Source organism: Crassostrea angulata, chromosome 8 (genome assembly GCF_025612915.1).
Source record: "Crassostrea angulata isolate pt1a10 chromosome 8, ASM2561291v2, whole genome shotgun sequence".
Classification (NCBI taxonomy): Eukaryota; Metazoa; Mollusca; class Bivalvia; order Ostreida; family Ostreidae; genus Magallana; species Magallana angulata.
In genome coordinates this window covers 36,266,410-36,286,355 of record NC_069118.1, presented here as the reverse complement: position 1 = coordinate 36,286,355, position 19,946 = coordinate 36,266,410, and the positions used below count along the sequence as shown (strand labels likewise).

The window sequence follows — 19,946 nt, the reverse complement described above, 5'->3', positions numbered from 1 at the left end:
CAAAATTCAAAAGGCCTATGATTGACTGCATTATTTAAAAGTGAACTTTTTACACCTTTTGAATAAGTTAAGTTTGTCATTTATTTTTTGGATCTTATCTACTGGAAGCCGGCACTCCATTTTCACTGAATCAACTTCTATACCATAAATGACAATATTGGTCGTAGGTGCATAAGTTTTTTCCATTTTTATTGGCATTCCAATTTTTTTTTTACATAGAAATGAAAAACTAGCAAGATCGTTTCTACAGGTTATCGAATTTGGGGATCCCACAAAGAAAAACTCATCTAAAATATGGGACATATCCATCCACTTGAAGACATTTTCCATGACCCATTGGAGAACAGAGCTAAATGATTCAAAGATTTGACAGCTACATGTACTACTTGCTCCCATAGCAAGTTTTCAATAAAAATTCCAATAAAAATAAAAAAAGCATCAGTCCATTGCTGAATTAACATTGGCAATTTGGGCTTTGATGACCCTTGCTGGACAATAAGGGACCCAGAAGATATGTTTAACGAAATAGGATCTTTTCGACGCTGCAACAGCAAACCTAAATCAATAAATTGATTTGCCCAGACCTTAGCTTTTAATCGATGAGATGTTGCAGCCCCAAGAGGAATCCCATCAGATAAATATATAACATTTTTAAGATTGACAGTTGCTGGCTCGCCTTGACCGTCTTGTTGTAACAGCGCACTAACTTAGTATAAATATTTTGCTGAGGCTGGTTGTCACTAACTGTTGATGTTGTTGTTAGCTGTCTTGCCATTGGATGAGCGTGGGCGTCGGTATCACCCTGGTTTTGAACACATGGCTGCAGGATTTCCATGGTGTCATCACTCGAATTTGTCTGGTTTTGTGACATAGTTTGTGATTGTCTTAAGATTGAAGCAGCTAATAAGTCGTAATTAATAGCATCACTCGACACTGGTTCTGCTAGAGTAACTGGTTCATCAGACACTGGTTCTTTTTGAAGATCTTAGTCATCATTTCGTGGTACTTTTGCCGGTCTCCTCCTTTTTGTTGACCGTCCATCTAAAGCCCGCATAGGCATGGTTTAACTGAAGTGAAATTTTTATACTTATTAATAAACATGCTTAACTACCAGAGTATTAACCTTTGAGGACTAATTGACAATTTGTTTCTTTTCATGGATGGTTGTATCTTATATATGAAAAACATGTAACCATCCTTTAAAACAAGCATTACTTGACTTCTGTGATACACCTTTGTATCCAAGTAGTAACTTAGAAATCTTAGACTTTGTATATGTTTTCTTATTTCTTTTGATATTAACACATACATTAAACAGATGATGGCTTACTTAGATATAGCCAATCTGCTCATGCTTCAACTTAAAAAAAGCTTTAATCAGAATATAACTTAGAATTCTGACAGCTCTTAAATAAGCAGAAATCATATACTTTGAATTCTTATTTCTTCAATAACATATATATACATAAAAACAGATGATGGCATACTTAGATATAGCCAATCCAATCGTGTCTCAGCTTCGATAAAAGTTTGTATAATAGACATTAACTTAATTTTGTTTGGCCACTCTTGCAATTATTTATGTATCAATCTATAAAATCTTACCACTCCTACATTACATTGAAACAGGATTACAGTACTGTACATAAACTGTACAGATTGAATCGAATATTATTAAAATGTCTTTATAGAATATTTCCAAAATTTTATTCCTTATGCTTATGTAAATCTACCCCAAGGTGAACTCCATCTCGCCCAAGGTATACCAAATTAGTCCAAAATCCTCTATATTTCAAGAAACGGACATGCTCCTCACAACTTGTCAAATGTTCCAAGTGTTTGTTTATAATGACCTCCTCGTTATAACAGGTGATTTCCGAGGGTCGCGGCGCAACAGTTGACCAATAATCACAAATTTTACACCATATCCATGTATCAAATAGTTCGCAAATGAAAAAATGTTTTGTGCAATGACATGTGCTGGTCGAGTCGTCGCATCGTTACCCCCTATATTAAGAACACATAAAGTAGGAACTGCCGAAAAATTTGGACGAGTTAGTCCGTAAATAGACAAACCCCTTGGCCCTGAAACCACACACTAAGTTTTTCTTCATCGAGACCCAAATTTTCATACACAGGGTTTTGTAAAATAAATCGTTCCAATCGTTTTACATAAGAGTGTTCATTAATGCACATTAATGCACACTGATGTTGGACCCGCCATTTTGACTGTTTACAAAATGTCAGTACATACCCCGGGCGTAGCTGCAGGTCTGTAGCTCCCGGTCCGAAAAAATTCGGATGGACGACCTGGGAGCTACAGTGCCTCCCATAATAAAAATATGCAATTTACGGCGCACAAAAAAGTGCGCTGGCTTTGGACTGATTAACCTTATTTCCAAACACATTCTGTACAAATATTTGATTTCAAAAAATTCCTCGGACATTTTACGACAGATATCGTCACTTCACTTGCCTCTGATATTCTTTTAAACACCATCACCAGTCCCGTAAAGTGAAGTGGAACAGTTTGTTTACACGTGAAAACGGCGACTCTCGATCTCGACGTAAATTAATATACTTCGTTTTCCGAGGTCGGTTAGCATGTTCAATAGAAAGTCTGAGGCAAGTAAAGTGATGATATCAGTAGTAAATTTCGTGGTACTAACTGTTTTTACAGAGTTTGTGTGCAAATAAGGTTAATCTAAATCTAGCGCAATTTTTTGTGCGCCATAAATTGCAGATATTTACTATGGGAGGCACTGTACATAGCTCCCAGGTCGTCCATCCGAATTTTTTCAGACCGGGAGCTACAGACCTGCAGCGAACCCCCTGATGGTAAAAACTTACACTGCACACCTATTTTAACACTAAATTTTAACCAAATAACAAAGTTCCAAAGCAAATCCTCCCGCGTCCAATACTTCTCAAACTATCGGAATGTACATGGCCGGGAATTAAACTTTACAAAGCGATCAATATTTTAGGTTACGAAAACACGTATTCTCACACTTGAGTAAAAACAAAAGTGATATACACGTGATCGAAATACTCTCATTTCATTGGCTAATGACAAGGTACAAGCACAGGCATTTATATATAGGTACACGATGGACAAATTAGCTAAAAATAACCATAAAAAACCGGGACTTAAATAATAATTTCTAAATATAGAAATAGCGATACAATCATGCCATAAAACATATTATTTGGCAATAATGTTTCATTGTGCCGTTTATGTGAAGTAAATTGAGGTTAAATATTTCAATGCGTTGACATTTTCATTTGTGACGGTGGTTTTAGCTTGTTAGATGAGTTGCATAAAATCTAGACAATTTTTTGATAGTTTTTTGACTTTCTTTTAAACAGTTTCCAAAATCCTGACACATTATTATTATGAGGATAAAAGCATTATCGATGTTCTTAAAAAATTGTTGCAACGAAAAATCATCTTTGTAGACATTTTTTGTTTTTTAATAAAGATGAAAATGGGTGGGCCTTGGTACAATAGAGCGACATGCCTGCCAATATATAAATTTGAATTATAGCTCATTAACATATGTGACAACATTTTTCAGTTAAGTTTATTCATCAACCAAGTGAGTAAGGGTATGAAACGTCATACAAAATGAATTCATGACTGATAAACGACAATCGTTTATAGTGGATAAGGCCAATTGAATTTTTCAATGTTTTCAATTTGAGGAATTGAGCGCATTCATTCTGGTGCATCACTTATGCCATATTTCATGGACAAAGTTGTTACTCGAATTGAGACGCCAATTCCAGAACCACTCCAATCCAACTTTGATGTTACACAAGCGCAAGGACCATCTAAGGATAGCCCTTACCAACCAAAGTTGTCTCAAAAGAGGCAGGATCATCCAATGATAGTGCGTCGCTACCCACACCTATCTCGAGACCAAAACGTTATATTCCATTACGTTTCAGGAATTCAGACCATATAGCTGGTGACCTTGTTTCTACGGACTCTTCAAGTTAGTTTAAGATCAAACGAGTTATTGGTCAAGGATTAGTTGGTGATGATACACAGTATAAGGTCACCTTTCATGGAGAACCCTCTCATAACTCGTTTTTGGTTTCTAAGAAATGATCTGCATGCAAAGGCACAACAGTGTTTTAACATGTATACCCACCACCATTACTTACTGAGCTATTTGTTTTGAGAACATTGCCCTATAATTTGCACGCGAAACATAGTCTAATAATTTACAACAAAGCGTATTTTTTTCAACATTTTCCCAATAATAAACGTTTACTCCAAGTTGCTGAATATCATATGTTTTTGAAGAAAAAATAAGGGCTAGTAGGGGAACTTCTTCCTGTAATTAATTAAATGATATACTGGTAATTAACCTGTATATTTGGTTAACCCCCTTCCCCGTGGGTAAATTAGATTCGCTAGTGTTAAAAAATCATCATCTGACATGTATTAACAAATTACATATTTTTTTCAAAGTGCGTTAAGTTTCTCGATCCTAAAAAATGTTGATTTTTTTCAAAGCGCATTGATTCTGTCCGAAAGAACACATGCAGTTTAGCTATAGAGAACGGGCCCTTTTTCAGTCCGTTTTTACGTAGAAAATATCAACAAATGGCTTTTTTCCGTAATAGTTACCAAAAAAAAAAATTACCAAAATTAGCATACATTTTAAATAAATGAGGATTTTTAAATGCCTATAAATAATCTTAATCCGGAAAAATCGAACAGAACCTACTTGAATTGTGTCTATTTAAATCAGAAGGAGGAGACATTTAAATCAACATTCTTTTGGTGGATCGATTGGCGCGTTTGCTGAATTTATACTTTATGCATTATTTTATGTCTGAAAAAAAAATCAAATAAAGCTTTGAAGTGATCAAACAAACATTCCCGACCATATGTATACAAAGTTGATGGAAAGCGATTAAAAACATGTCAATGTTTTACAGTGAGCATATTTGACAAACGCCTACCTGGATAGAGCCCACGTGATTGTTTAAAATAATTTATTCCATGCGTGGGTTCAAACATGGGTCACGCAGGGAATAGCTTTCGCTTGCTATAGGGAAAACCTTGCAATTTTCATACATTTTTCAGCCCAATGTAGTACAAACTTCCGATTTTCACAGGAGTTTTCTAAATGTATAGTGTGCATTTTATCTTTTCCACAAGTTTGTATTCGGTTAGGCTTTGAAATGAATGCCAGTCCTCGATTTACTATTCAAAATTTCGAATATCGGCTGACAACTACTATGTTGTAAAGCTTCGTGCTTTTTATATACAGTTAATTCAGCGAAAAAACTTGTTGATTCTTATGAATCAGATATCAATAGGTGATGTTAGGTAAAAATTTGAATCTTCATTTTATTCATGATCACTTTTTTCCGGGGCCCAAAAGTGCACTCGTCCTTTAACGCACTTTGAGAGATTTTTTGTCCCCCGCCGCAACGCGGTGCGGGGACATAGAAATGCCCGGCGTCCGTCCGTGCGTCCGTCCGTCACTTTTTTGTAAGCGCTCTCATGCCTACAAATTTTGACGGATTTTCATTAAATTTATACCAAATGTTTATACAACTATTACCTTGGTCAAGTTCGAAAATCAGCATTGGTCGATACTTTTTGTAGGAGTTATGAGACTTTGACCACAATAATGACTCTGTTTTATCCAAAAATTGACCTTGTAAGCGCTCTCATGCCTATAAATTTTGACGGATTTTCATTAAATTTATACCAAATGTTTATACCACTATTACCTTGTTCAAGTTCGAAAATCAGCATTGGTCGATACTTTTTGTTGGAGTTATGGGACTTTGACTGCAATAAAGACTCCGTTTTATCCAAAAATTGACCTTGTAAGCGCTCTCATGCCTACAAATTTTGTCGGATTTTCATTACATTTATACCAAATGTTTATACCACTAATACTTTAGTCAAGTTCGAAAATCAGTATTGGTCGATACTTTTTTTGGAGTTATGGGACTTTGACCACAATAATGACTCCGTTTTATCCAAAAATTGACCTTGTAAGCGCTCTCATGCCTACAAATTTTGACAGATTTTCATTAAATTTATACCAAATGTTTATACCACTAATACTCTGGTTAAGTTCGAAAATCAGCATTGGTCGATCCTTTTTGTTGGAGTTATGGGACTTTGACCACAGTAATGACTCCAGTTTATCCGAAAATTGGCCTTGTAAGTGCTCTCATGCCTACAAATTTTCATTAAATTTATACTAAATGTTTATGCCACTAATACCTTGGTCAAGTTCCTAAATCAGCCTTGGTCGATAGATTCAATACTAGTATACTGCTTGACCGGCGGGGGACCCAGGAATAATATTCTTATTTCAAACTGCGTTGCCACATGTCTTTCTTTTTTAGGCACTCGGGAACATTGCAGTGCACAGTAAAATATCGGTGGTCAGATGATTTAGACAGGAGTGGATTAGAAGTTCCGTGTGTCATGACCAACAACTTTTATTAAAATTCTTTGTTATAAGGTAACTGCAATTTGGGCCAATAGAAAAAGGCCTAGGAGGCGCTTAAAGGAGCAGGGTTGGTCAATATGGATTTTACAGTAATTACTAATGTAGTTCTCCTTATTAATCAGTCAAAGTAGTTGTGCTTATGAGCTTTAGTGTGAAAGTTATGATTAAGTGGTTAAATCACGGATGAAAAAATTTAGTTTAAATTTAATTAAATTTGTTTTATATATTTGGTATTACATGACATATGCTGCGCTTGCCCCAACGATCGTACTGTAAAACAGGTTATTGAACAAGTGAAAAGCTGTCAATGTGACGGGTTTTCTTTTATGTGAATTGTATCCACAATCCATGTCAACCTGAATTGATAAACTCTACCTACCGTATCCAGTGAAATGGAGTACCCTATATGCAATATTTTGCCAAAAAATTTGTTCAAAAGCTGGTATTTTCCCCATGAATTATCAGAAATCTAAATCCTAGCAATAAGCACACCTCTGATGTATGTACAATTGATCTGCCAAAAAACCAACTTCCTATCTTGAAAACTGTAGGAGAAGATATCCGGACAACGAGGGTACTCTATATGCAATATTTTGCCAAAACATGACGAAGTTCAAAGCTGGTATTTTTTCATAAATTATCAAAAATCAAAATCCTAGAATTATGTTCGTTTTTGATATATGTACCATTGATCTGCAAAAGAACAATTTCCTATCTTGAAAACTGTAGGAGGAGTTATCCGTACAATGAGGGTACCCTTTTGGCAGCCGCCCACCCGCCCGCCATTTTCACCATTTTAATAACCGGATTTCTCCGTTTGGAAAACCCGGTTAAAAAGAAAAAGAACCCCCCCCCCCCCAAAAAAAAAAAAACAAAAAACAAAAAAAAAAAACATGAAAAAAACACCAGTAAGGTCTCCCTCTGCAGGCTGAAAACCTTAATATTGAAACAAAAAAACATTTTTCGAGTGAACCAGAACATAAACCGTATTTAAGGTCATCGTACTGTAAAACTTAAATTATAGAGAAAGAGTAACCGAACAAAAACAATAAGGAAACGAAAGACCTTAATTATAAATTTTGACCGTTGTATCAGTTATTACTTTCCCCGTTCTAGAATGATTTAATGTTCACAAGATTTTCAAGTAGAAATAACTATTGGAAAATATTGAAAGGCCTACATAAATTTGTATAAAAAGGCACGTCAAGTTGAACAAAGGAAAAGGCAAAACATTTTGGATGTGCGCCCACCTTTTTATCACTGTCATTTTTTTAGTTCCCTTAGTAATTTTGTTGCATTTTCATGTTTATGTTTCAGATGCATATTGAAAACGTTCTTCACTATTATAAAATAATTGTTCGGAAATAGGCACTGTGATTGATTGAAGATACTGACAAAATTCACCAATAATTCACTCGAACTTAACTCTGTTCTTGGCATTGTCTTGCACAGCGTAGTATTCTTATCCGGTGAAAAGCTTTATTCCAATAAAGAACGGAAACCAAAGATTTGTATCTATTTATTTAGGGTCTAAACGGTATAAAAGTTATCAGTTTACATTAAACCTTACGCCATACAATAAAATAATTTACTTGAGAATTTAGCCACTTTTTGTTGCCTGATAAGGATTAAATTGACATTGAATGTCAAACCTACAACTTCAAATTGACTCTGATACATATCGGAAAGAAAATTCGTGATCAATGATAATTTTATTTTTATATTCATTGCTTCTTTTTTTTATTTCTTGATATTTTTTTACCGATTTTATATTTTTTCACAATGGTTGGTTGGTATAAAAGTTGAACTCATATTGAACCGATACAACCCGAGTATTTTTTTCTGAAATATACGGTTTTATTCCATACTTAATCATAAGTCTTTAATTGCGTATTTAATATCTAACAACATGCAGTAAAACTCGTTTAGTTTGAACACGAATATAGCGAATTCTCGGATATAGCGAAGTTTTTTTGAGTCCCCGGTAAATTTCTTCAAAAAATTACGATCATAATGAATGGATATAACGAATTTACGGATATAACGCACTGATTTTCAGTCAAGTAATAACAAAATTTAACATTTGTATAACGAAATTCCTACAGTCTAAAAAGTTTGCACTTATGTAAACATAATAGATTGAATGAATGAATTTATTTTCATATGAATTTTTCAACTCAAAATCAGTTTATTAAAGGTATCAACGTAATGTATTTTTTAAAGCCTCATTTAGCAAAGATTAAGCTGTTTTTCAGGTATTGATGTTTAGGATAAACAGACGATAGATGTGAGAGGAAAAATTGTTACAACGCATGATGAGTTTTCCATCTTTTTCATATCCGGAAACAAACTAAAACTACAAAATACGGAACCAACATGAGAGGAAAAAATGTTACAACGCGTGCTGAGTTGTCCATCTTTTTTTCATAACCGGAACCAAACTAAAACTACAAAATACGGAACCAACATGGTCGAACATTATTGATTCGGAATTCTGGTCAAACTATGATACAACAGATATGGTGCGTCCCCGCCATGAGAAAAAAAAATGGGAGAATTTTGGAAAATACATCGAAGACCAGAATTACAAAATCAAAAAAATGACATAAGTGATTAAGATCAAATAAATCTTAACAATATGCGAAATATGCATTCAGTAAATAAGATAAAAGTTCAATGTCACAGAAAATGATCCCCATTGTAACTATTACTAGTACTCTATTATAGGTACTCTACCTGAAGAAATTGACATTCTTTAGTAATTAAATCAGAAGTGAATCAAATGTACTTAAAACATGTATACATTGTACACTATTCATTGGGGCCATCAAACACTCTCAAATTTACACAAACATGATATTCAAATCGGAGTTAATAAAAAATTAATCTGCAAATGCCAACTAAACAATGTAGATACAAAAATGCAGGAGTTGTAAAACAATGACATTTCTGTGCAGTAGTGACTATTTTGGAAAATAGCTAGAATTCATGGAAAAAGTCATGATTGCACATGTATCAAAATGAAATGACAAAAGGTGAGAATACAATGTATAATCTTAAGATAAAACAGTCTAATAGCCGAGGCAAAAAACCACATAGGTTCATTAAAAAAAATAAAATTATATTTCTAGCAAATTTCACTTTCGTTACATTTATTAAACATATGTGATCATATACATTCAGTGCTGACATAACACACAAAAAGTAACTTCACATTTAATTGATATTAAGACAACAAAATAGTTATATGCTAATTTGGCAACACAATGATATAGAAATCGGATGTTCAAATTATATTTTTTATAGAGTGGGCCATCGTACCATTTTTTAAAGAACGAATATTGTTAACACATATTGACGTCTATCTTTTTCAATTTTCCAAAAATGGTACGAAAACCCACTCTATGGTAAAAAGTAAGTTTTCTTCTTTTAATTTTTAAGATTGGGGCCAACTCTTTAAATGACTAAGTCTAGTCGTTTGCGTAAAACTGATAACAATAGAATCAGCTATATTAAAGCATATAAAAAGCGAATCGGTGGTGTAGTGGTAAGCGAGGAGTTCTTTAAAGAAATGCAACTCTAAAAGTGGGTGTTCGAAACGTATGGTGTTTTTGGTTTATCTTTTTGTTTACATTGTTAGAATGTAATTTTCTTTTTTTTACTTAATAATATACATTGTTAAAATGTAATTTTCCTTTTTTTTCTTAATAATAAAAATTTGCTTATAATAACTTGAAATTATTATAGATATGCGTTTTCTACTACTTTTATAAAATATAAAATGTATGTTATTCTCTTTGAGATTGCACGATTTCATATTGTAAACAAATGGTTGTTGTGCATGCAAGAAACAATTAAATTGCAAGATAAAACGTTCCATTAAAAGCATGTAATTGTGCAAAAAATGCAGAATACAAGCTAAGTCAAATGTACAGTATGCGCCTAAAGAAAATTCAACGATTAACTAGGCATGTATTTCACTTCCAATTGTATCGGCAGGAAAATCACATTACAAATGCGTGTTTTGTTGTGAAAGAAAAAGCATAGTAGTTCTACCAAAAGACACAAAGACCAATGACCAACACAAAGTTTGACCAGCGACCTATAACAAGCCCCTTGTTATACGTTACTGGTTCGACTATCGCTGTCTTCCGTGTGGTATAAGTCAACCGGGGGGGGGGGGGGTGGGTAAGGGGGGACTTAGCCCCTCCCCCCCACTTTTTTGCAAATTTATGCATAGCAAAGACCTTATTTTGCTTGCCCCCCCCCCCCTTTCAATTTGCTTCCGACGCCACTGTACATGTTTTGTTGAAAATACTTGTTTTAACTAAATTTTTTCTCCGAAGCGGAAAAATCGACTCCCCATACTCTTTGTCGACTCCCCTGCGTTAGGGGTTGTATACGATGACTGAGGTAAATTATTAAATTAAATATTGTTAGAAAGTAATCAACATTTTTGTATTCTAACTCTTTAAACGAGTATGTGATTGTCATTCTAAATTTGCCAGTGTAAAGTATATGTAAATACTACAAAATTTAAGCGCATTTACGCCTTTCAAATGTTGCCCTTTCTCGCATTTTTGGACATTTCATTTGGACAATACTGTCTAGCGTTTAAATGCCCAATTAACTCGTACGTTTATTACTTCTTATAAGACGTATGAGAGGGTCGTGGGCATTTGCAACGGCTTATTCCCCCAGATTCTTTGATCTAGAGAACAAAATTTAGACATATCATATGACGTCCTAAATACCCACTCACTGGTTTAAAAAAATAATTGTAATTATTTTCCACTCAGCTGCAACAAAAAGAATGAAGGCCATGTTCATGTATATATCATACAATTCAGTTTAAATTTTTCATCGCTTTTCTAAATATCCAGCTATGCATATTTTTATTTCAATTTTAAAGAATAGGTTAAGAAAACTACGTGTATAAAGAAAAAATTCGGACACAATATAATATTCGGAAAAAAACATTATTGCATTATGTCATTCATTTGTTAAGTCTGCGCTCGCGCGGGTTATCATTTAGTTATCAATAGAAATGGCGGTTGTTTCAGAAAAGCTACGCATACAGCTAAGAAAATCCCAGAAAATGACCTAAGCGATAGAATTAACGGGTTCTTAAGATTTGTCATAGTGATGCATAAAAGGAAGCACTATGCCTTATCCTCTATCTGTAACATGAACTAAACTCCAACTTTGATGGATATGCCTGGTGACTTAATATAATTTTCAGGGGGGGGGGGGGGGCAATAAAATGGACAGTACGGGACACGATAATTCTCGACGTATCGGCGCATTTAAGCATTGAATGCTTATTTTTGGATGTCGTCGTCCTGTAACACACCAAGCGGTGCAGACGAATTCAATACATGTCTGCATCGCTTGGTGTGTTACAGGACCGACGACATAAAAAAATAAGCATTTAGTACTTATATTTATACATGTATTCATACTGGTCTATATGTGTGGAATATATGTGTGTTGTCGCTGTAAAGCCATTGTATACGCTCTTAGTTAGGGAACATACATGGAACAACCATTTTAACATGTTATTTAGTTCGCTTCCGCGACTAAAAATATAGTGCCAGAAACTTTGTAGAGAAAACAAATTTTTATTTTAAAGGAGTAGACATAATTCAATGATTTGTTTTCTTCAAAAGTACATATTAAATTAGTTATGTAAGAATGAAAGTTTCCTTTTATCATACAAAAAAAATATACTCAAAACACGTAAAGACGTTTATATTTGTGGTCATTGCGCATAAATTAGCAAAGTGTATTCATAGAAAATTGAATGTCGCAGATTCCTAATGCAAACAGTGGGGCAATATACACTTATTGTAAATATTAGCTGATGGTATCAAGCTACTACAACTACATGTAGTATTGATGAAAGGCGTTTGTTCTTGAAAATTTAAAAGATGTACCGTACCCACAGCAGTTGCTTTAAAAATAACTCCAAAATCAGACGAAGACTCAAATTTTGTCTTCATGTCATTTGGAGAAGAAACACGGAGATTTTTAATTTGGAACTTGTTTTCTGGACAAGAGACTTAAGCTATTAAAGAACTTTTGACAAGAAAATATAATACAGATGTAAATGTGGCAATTATTCCTGATGGATGTACAATAAAATTGTAGTCCTGCGACGTCAGTTGGAATAAGCCATTCAAAGATCGTTATAGGGAGCTGTACGATGAATGACTGTTAAATGGAAACGTTTCTTAAACAAAAAAAAAAGTGTTGGCCACCGGAGAAAACAAGAATTAAGGAATGAATAAAAAAGCATTGGCATCTGTTTACCCATATTTTACGGAAATTCTATTTGAAAAAAGGGATTTCCAACAACTTCGATGGCACAGAATATGAGTAATTATTCTTTTCTGGCGATGAAAGCGACGATCCATTTGAGGTATTTGACGCCCCACACGGAAGTTGACATTGAGGGACCTCACAAAAAACAGTAAAGGGGAATTGGATTCTGTCACCAAATGGAGTGATGCCATCAATGGGAAGCTCCGATCTTGACAATGAATTTGATAGTGATCCTGGGACCCAAGGTAGATGAATGAAATATTCTTTGAACAACTTAATCAAAAAACATTCTTAGAACAACCTAATAAATGAGTTTTTTACTGAACGAGAAGGTGACATACCATTTGTTACGGGCCGCCAGAAGGCGGTCCGTTATTTGATATACATTTAAATATTGCAACTGCGTTTCTGCGGAATAGTTTTTTTTATATAGAATTAATATTATGCTTATTTTTATGAATTAAAAGTAAATTTGCATGTAGAAATATGTTTTATGCCTTTTTAAAAATATTAGATATGTTTTGTTTTACTCGTAAATGTAAAGTATATGAAAATTACGGAGTTCTTCTTTCTCTTCAAAACAATGTATCGGGATCGGTATACGGGAGATACTAAAGACCTGAAATACTATAGACTTGAATGACATTAAATTTTATATAAATGATATATTTGAATTTCTATATGCACTGCTGCATCAAAAATGACTTTTGTGTGTGTATATCATGAAATGACATCCATATCAATTATTTACGCAAAAATATGAAAGGACTGAAAATTGATGAATTGACCTGAAATTTGAACTAACCTGATTTATTTTTAATTCGTTTGAGAACCTCATGCAATTAAATAACCATGATTATCTTCAGAAACTGAAGTGTAGATAAGATTTATAATTCCATTTAGGAACAAAATTATCCGGCTTATTTTTTACCTTTAAAATTGTGCAGATTCTACCAGTTGAGCATGATCTTACATTTACTTTTAAAATAATCCATTGTAATCTTATCATGTGGTCCCTTGAATTCATATTAACTAATGCATTAAATTTTAATTTAATACAATGAAACAAAAAAATCAAAATGATTTGAAATACATAATCTCCAAGAGAATAATGATGAGATGAACTTTGTATTAGAATAATATTATAATTATACAAATCACTGTGTTCTTTGTCTGCATTACCTCATACTATGGCAATGCTTTTACAATTACCGTTAGAAATGCCTACATTAACGAAATCGATACTTAATAATAATAGTAAATAGTAAAATGGTTAACTTCAAAACGTGTTGCTGAAAATATATATTAAAATTTGCCATAAAAATTAGTACAACCAACTCGTTTTCTTCTTTCAAGTGGTGTGTTTTTCATGTAAACAACCAATGATGATTCAACAATTATATTTTTGCAGCCCATTTGACGCTTGCCTCAATATGATTTCTCGTTCGCCTTGTGTTTTATCTATTTTTTCTGGTAGAGAAATAAATCAGGTAGCGCGATTTGATGATTTAATTGTAAAGGACAGTAACAGAATTATTCATTTGTTCTCTGAATTTAATTTTTACAGATTGAAGTTCGAAGTTATAATATGACAATTTTTTTAATCAAATAGCTGAAAAAACCCCGCCCTTTTTCGCACTTTTAAATGCAACCAGGGCGGCTTATAGGAATTTTTTAGTGTTACCGTTGTTTTCCATTATAATCATGTATTAATTTATTAATATGAGGTTTAATATGATATGTATATCCTTATAAAAACGACTTTTCGCCCGCTTATGCATCTCCTATTCTTATTCTAAATTGTTTATGTCCAAAGCCAAGATAAGGAAGTGAATAAAAAAAGAATAAGTTTTAGTTTACAACCTTATCTTTACTGTTAATGATCACATTGTTCTAGATATCTTATTTGTATGCCTCCTTCGAAGATGGGAGGACATATTTCTTTGCTGCTGTCGGTCGGTGGTTCCTCTGTTTTTTAAACTTTTGTTCACCTCTAGTCTGAAAATCAGTACTATATATTAATCGTTATCATAAATTTATATTTTAAAATGCTAAATTAACTTTATTCAATAGTATCTGAAGCATCTGAAGAAATTTGTATTCTTTCCTGTGATGTTCTTGGTATAAAAAGATATGTGTCAATAAAAATACATGTATCTTGAAATTTTCTCCGTTCAGCGATTTTAATTGTACTTGTTGATGTGTATTTTTGTTAAAATTCGTTAAAAAGTGAGGGAAATCGTAACTTGGGAAATGTTATACTGTACATTCCCAATTCAACGCAAGAAATTAATAACTGCAAAAAATCGCGAAAAACACATTATTTCGCTGATTTTAAAATGTCGCTTTTATTTATCAGACCGATGTAAACTTATGAACATATGATAAGATATCGGCGTTCGCGAAATTATATTCTCTCAATTTTATGCACAACGGTTGAATCGCGGAATTAATTACTTGCGTAAGATAAGGAATCTACAGAAGTAGATAAAAGTCACATTAGTGGAAAGTGTAGAGAAAACGTAAGGACTTCCCAGTATAACAAAAAGGGTACATTCATCCCTATAACCGACCAATCATCGTTTTAAACTGTTATTTTTGTGCAAATTTTTAGTTATCTTAAAGGGGCATGGTCACGATTTTGGTCGAATTCTATTTTTCTGTTTTTATTATTTGCAATGCTTTAGGAATGCATTTATAATGATCAAATGAAATTTGGGTGCCAGTCGTTGAATTTTAAGCAAGGTACAGGGCTCACAATTCTTTGTCATGTAAACAAGGCTCGTGCCCTGTTTTTGTTCACATAGGTTCAATATACCAGTAAAAATTCTTTTTAAAGCTGGTTTGTCTATCTTACTATTCATTTGAAGCATAAATAAACAATTTACACATATTTTAGGTCTAAAACTGTAATTTTCACTTCAACATTCGAAATGTAAACAAACGCTTTGTTTACATAGCGAAGAATTGTAAGCTCTGTAACTCGCTTATAACTCATCAAATGATACTCAAATTTTGGTTGCCTATTAAGAATGCCTTACTAAAGCATTGTAAACATTAAAATCGAAAAAATAATTTTTGACCAAAAGGGTGACAATGCCCCTTTAATAGAAAATTTTAGAATTCTAATTCGGTTTAAATTTCGTACAATCAAATGCAGGAGACAATGTAACAAATTTTACAACCTTGTTAGAAAAAAATCCTTAGGGACGAAAAATCCCAAATACTTTTTGTCTAAAAAAAAATTAGTTTTCTTATAGACATACCTCGAGTCTAAGAAATTCTGACTTTAAAAGCTCCAGAGATTATGAGGTAATATATAGTAAAAAAAAATGAGCCTCAACATCGATATCAATACTAGTGTCTTGGACATAACTCGTAAACAAGCCTAAGGGACGAAAAAAAACTAAAATAAATTATCTAAAAATCTTTTGAGAAAAATGCAAATTTGAACATAAACATGTTGAGGCTAATATTTTGGTTTTCTTTTTTTACAATTTATAACCGATGATATCGACGATATTGTATCGATATCGATTCACTAATTTTAATATTAAAGATATGTTCACAACTACAGCTGTCCCTATTCATGTCGATATCGAGTCGCATATGTACACAGCTACAGTACCGATCAGACCCAACCTAACAGAAAGTAAACCCCAACTGAACCCTGGGTTTATTTTCTGGCTTTACTAGAGTGGATCCAGAGTGGACACAGAGAGTGAACCCCGATCAGAAGTATACCTTGAAAGCAGACGCTTACTGTGTATTCGGAAAATACAAGGGGCAGAAATCGCAGGCAGTAGGATGATAAAATAAAATACAGGTTTGCTTCACACTTCAGTGCGTACAGTTGTCCTCAAAAGTAATTTTCAAGTAAACCCAAAGTAAACCCCGAATGGACCCAAATTTTATAAAAGTAAACCCGGGGTTTAGTTGGTGTTTACTCTGGTGTTAGGTTGGGTCTGATCGGTATTGAAGAGCTGTCCATATTTAACGACGATATCGATTTGCATATGTACGGAAATAAATATGTCCATATTTAACGTCGATATCGACGATACCGTATCAAAATCGATTTCTGTTGTTTACAACTTGAGTTGTCCATATTTTATGGCAATAACAACGATATCGTATCGATTTGCATATAAACACAACTGCAAATCACCATATTTTAACGCCGATATCGACGATTTCTTAACGATATCGTTTGACACATGTTCACAACAAAAGGTGTATCAATATCAATTTGCTTTTGTGCAGGATTCAATCAAGTACTTTGGAAAACTGTACCTTGCTTATCTTTTGATTTGAGGATATAGTCGATCACAATTTTATCATTTTACAATCCTTTAATACCATCATTTAGACGTTCTTCTCATTGTTATTTATTAAATTTTATTACCGATGATTAAAAAAAATTCATAAGAGTCAATATTGAGGTTGATAATGTCATTTTAAATAATTTTTTCATATTTGTTTAATGCAATTATAAAGATCGCTATTGATTAGGCTATCGTCAGTTTGTGTACGATATCGCCTATAAATAGTAAGTCTTAAAACTTATTCATTTCGATATCGATGTCGATATCGTCATTTTGTGTACAATATCGGCGTTATTGACATCATAATTGGTCTTGCATTTTTTAAAATTCGATATCGATGTCGATATCGTCATTTTGTTGTCGAGTTCGTCGTTATCAACAACAAATTTGGTCTTGGACATGTATGCTAGACTCCCACAAATTTCTTTTCACCACCCCTCCCCCCCCTTGAATTGTCTCTGAAGCGTTCATTTTAGATGCTGTAAATAAGATTTTATAATTGTGCAGTGATAAAAAAAACCCAGACTCGTTTGGTTTTTTTTTTTGGGGGGGGGGGGGGGTGGAGCGAAGTTGCTAAACGGGGAATAAGTATACTTAACTGATACGGTTTCCTGTCAACGATTCAGTACCGTAAAAATAAATCAGCTAACTTTCCTTTGATGACCCCAATTACCACTTGTAAATATTTACTAGCTCATGCACAGATTTCTGTTGCTATTCAGCGCTGGAGAACTGTTCAAATATGGTTCCAAATACGCAAATTACAGTGTCATAAAACAATCTATAATAGATTTCCTGCTAACGCTGAGGATCAATTAGCTATGAGTGACAATCAGTCAAATGGGTCTAGGAATAATTCTTTAACATAGTTCATGGTAAATATAGTAACTAGTTTAATCAACATTCCTAGACGTGTAATAATTACTGAAGATTCTAACACACAGTTCACACAGTTTAAAGATACATATAAAGATGAGAATCACGCTATTTAAAGTCAGTTTGCAGTTAGTTAAACCACTATTCTCTTTTAAGAAGTTGACGGGCATAGCCTTCATCCACTTCTCTTCGCAAACCTCATATTATAATTCCGGAAAACGTGAAAATGTCGGAATCGAAGATGGTCTACTCTTTGACCCATATATTTCGACTTAAGAAAAGTTTTGTAATATAAACAGCTAGAACATTACAGGAATCTATATGTTTGTTAAGTAAACCGATGACAATATTAATGTACATGTTAAATAATTTCTTCATTGTTTTCTCTCTCTCGAAGGCATATACATGTAGTCTACTTGCGGTATAAACCCTGTTAATATTTAAGAACATAACGTAATTTTACAATGAAATTAAAAAAAACAATGTATCTGAATTTACCTTCTGGTCATTCACTTATCTGTAAATTAAACTTATTTTTTTAAGTTTTGCAACAGTACATTTTAAGCAGAGTTTATATTGATAACACATTTGGGATGTTCAACACATCAAACTAAATACATAACAATCATACAAATTGAAGAACCACGTTATATCTTAATATCCATATCATCCAGTTCAGTTGGAATATGTGTAATTGTTTAACATGTTATGACATGTTACATAGTCACGTTTAAAATTAATTTAAAGATAATCACTTCTTCAGTGTCATCCCGTTTATCATCAAAAACTCAGCTGATCTTTCTCCAACTGGTGAATATCTCGCACCAATATTATACATGTATATATACTTATTAGATAATGCATGGCTGTTGTGTTGTGAATGTTAATTTACCTTGTGGTAGTAAATAGTAATAGTACTTATCTCAATTACATGTATACGAAAATATAAGGTCACAGTTTTTTATCGTAGTTTTTGATATCTGAATTTGAATTTTTTTTTGTACAAATGGTTGTAGACGTGCAGCTCTTCGAAATATTAGTTGAAACTATTAGAAATACAGTAACTTTTTATCAAGATGCAAATGAAAAGTTGCGCCTGATAGACTACAATCGCAGTAAATTGTCTGGTTACTAGTTTAGTATCGATAAGTTTCACAGACTGTATTGAAGAGAAACCCCTGAAATGACACTTTCTCAGAACGTTTCTTAATTTTGCTGTTAAAAGCATGAAGTTTGTAAATATAATAAAAGTAATATTTTAAAACCAAACAACTCAGAATTAATCGCCAAAATTAACAAGCATTCTGAGAGTATTGCATAAGCAATACACGTCCCCTACCGGTCTTCATTATTATGTGAAAGCTTCGAAGCATACATCTATTTCAAAACAGTTATAAACGAGATGTTATGCTTTAATTAGAGATAAAAGAACAGAGGAAATTCAAACTACATCGTTGATATGGAAATAAAATAAACACTGGGTAATTACTCTTTATTTTATCTCCTGTAATTTCGCCAAGTCCATTAAGTATTTGCTGGTAGAAATTTGTGAAAACAATGCACTGTTATGCAGAATATCATTTCTTACCGTCTTCTGTACCCCGAATAAACAGACCAACCCGATAACGAACCCGATTGTAATGATCCAAAAACCATGTCGATTAAATTTACAACACAATGTTTCACACTATTTTACAGAACTTACATGTATTTGTTTGTTAGAAACAATAAAAGGAATGGTACAGGTAATGCACGATAGCATTACTGACCACATACTTTCTCCGTTTATGCAATACACACCAAACCCGATAACGAACCCGAACATAAAAAAATTGGAATATAAAAAAATTATTTTCTCGAAAATATGTCAACCAGACGCTAAAATAGTGTAAACTTGATCTCTAGTTTGACATTATGAAGCTGTTCA

At 33.3% G+C, this 19,946-nt stretch overlaps 2 pseudogenes; both read right to left on the bottom strand.

Annotated features, from left to right (window-relative positions):
- Nucleotides 1-287: 287 nt before the first annotated feature.
- LOC128160922 (uncharacterized) lies at nt 288-1,060 on the bottom strand (annotated as a pseudogene).
- Nucleotides 1,061-1,706: 646 nt separating this feature from the next.
- Nucleotides 1,707-2,196, bottom strand: LOC128160921 (uncharacterized; annotated as a pseudogene).
- Between the last annotated feature and the right edge of the window lie 17,750 nt (nt 2,197-19,946).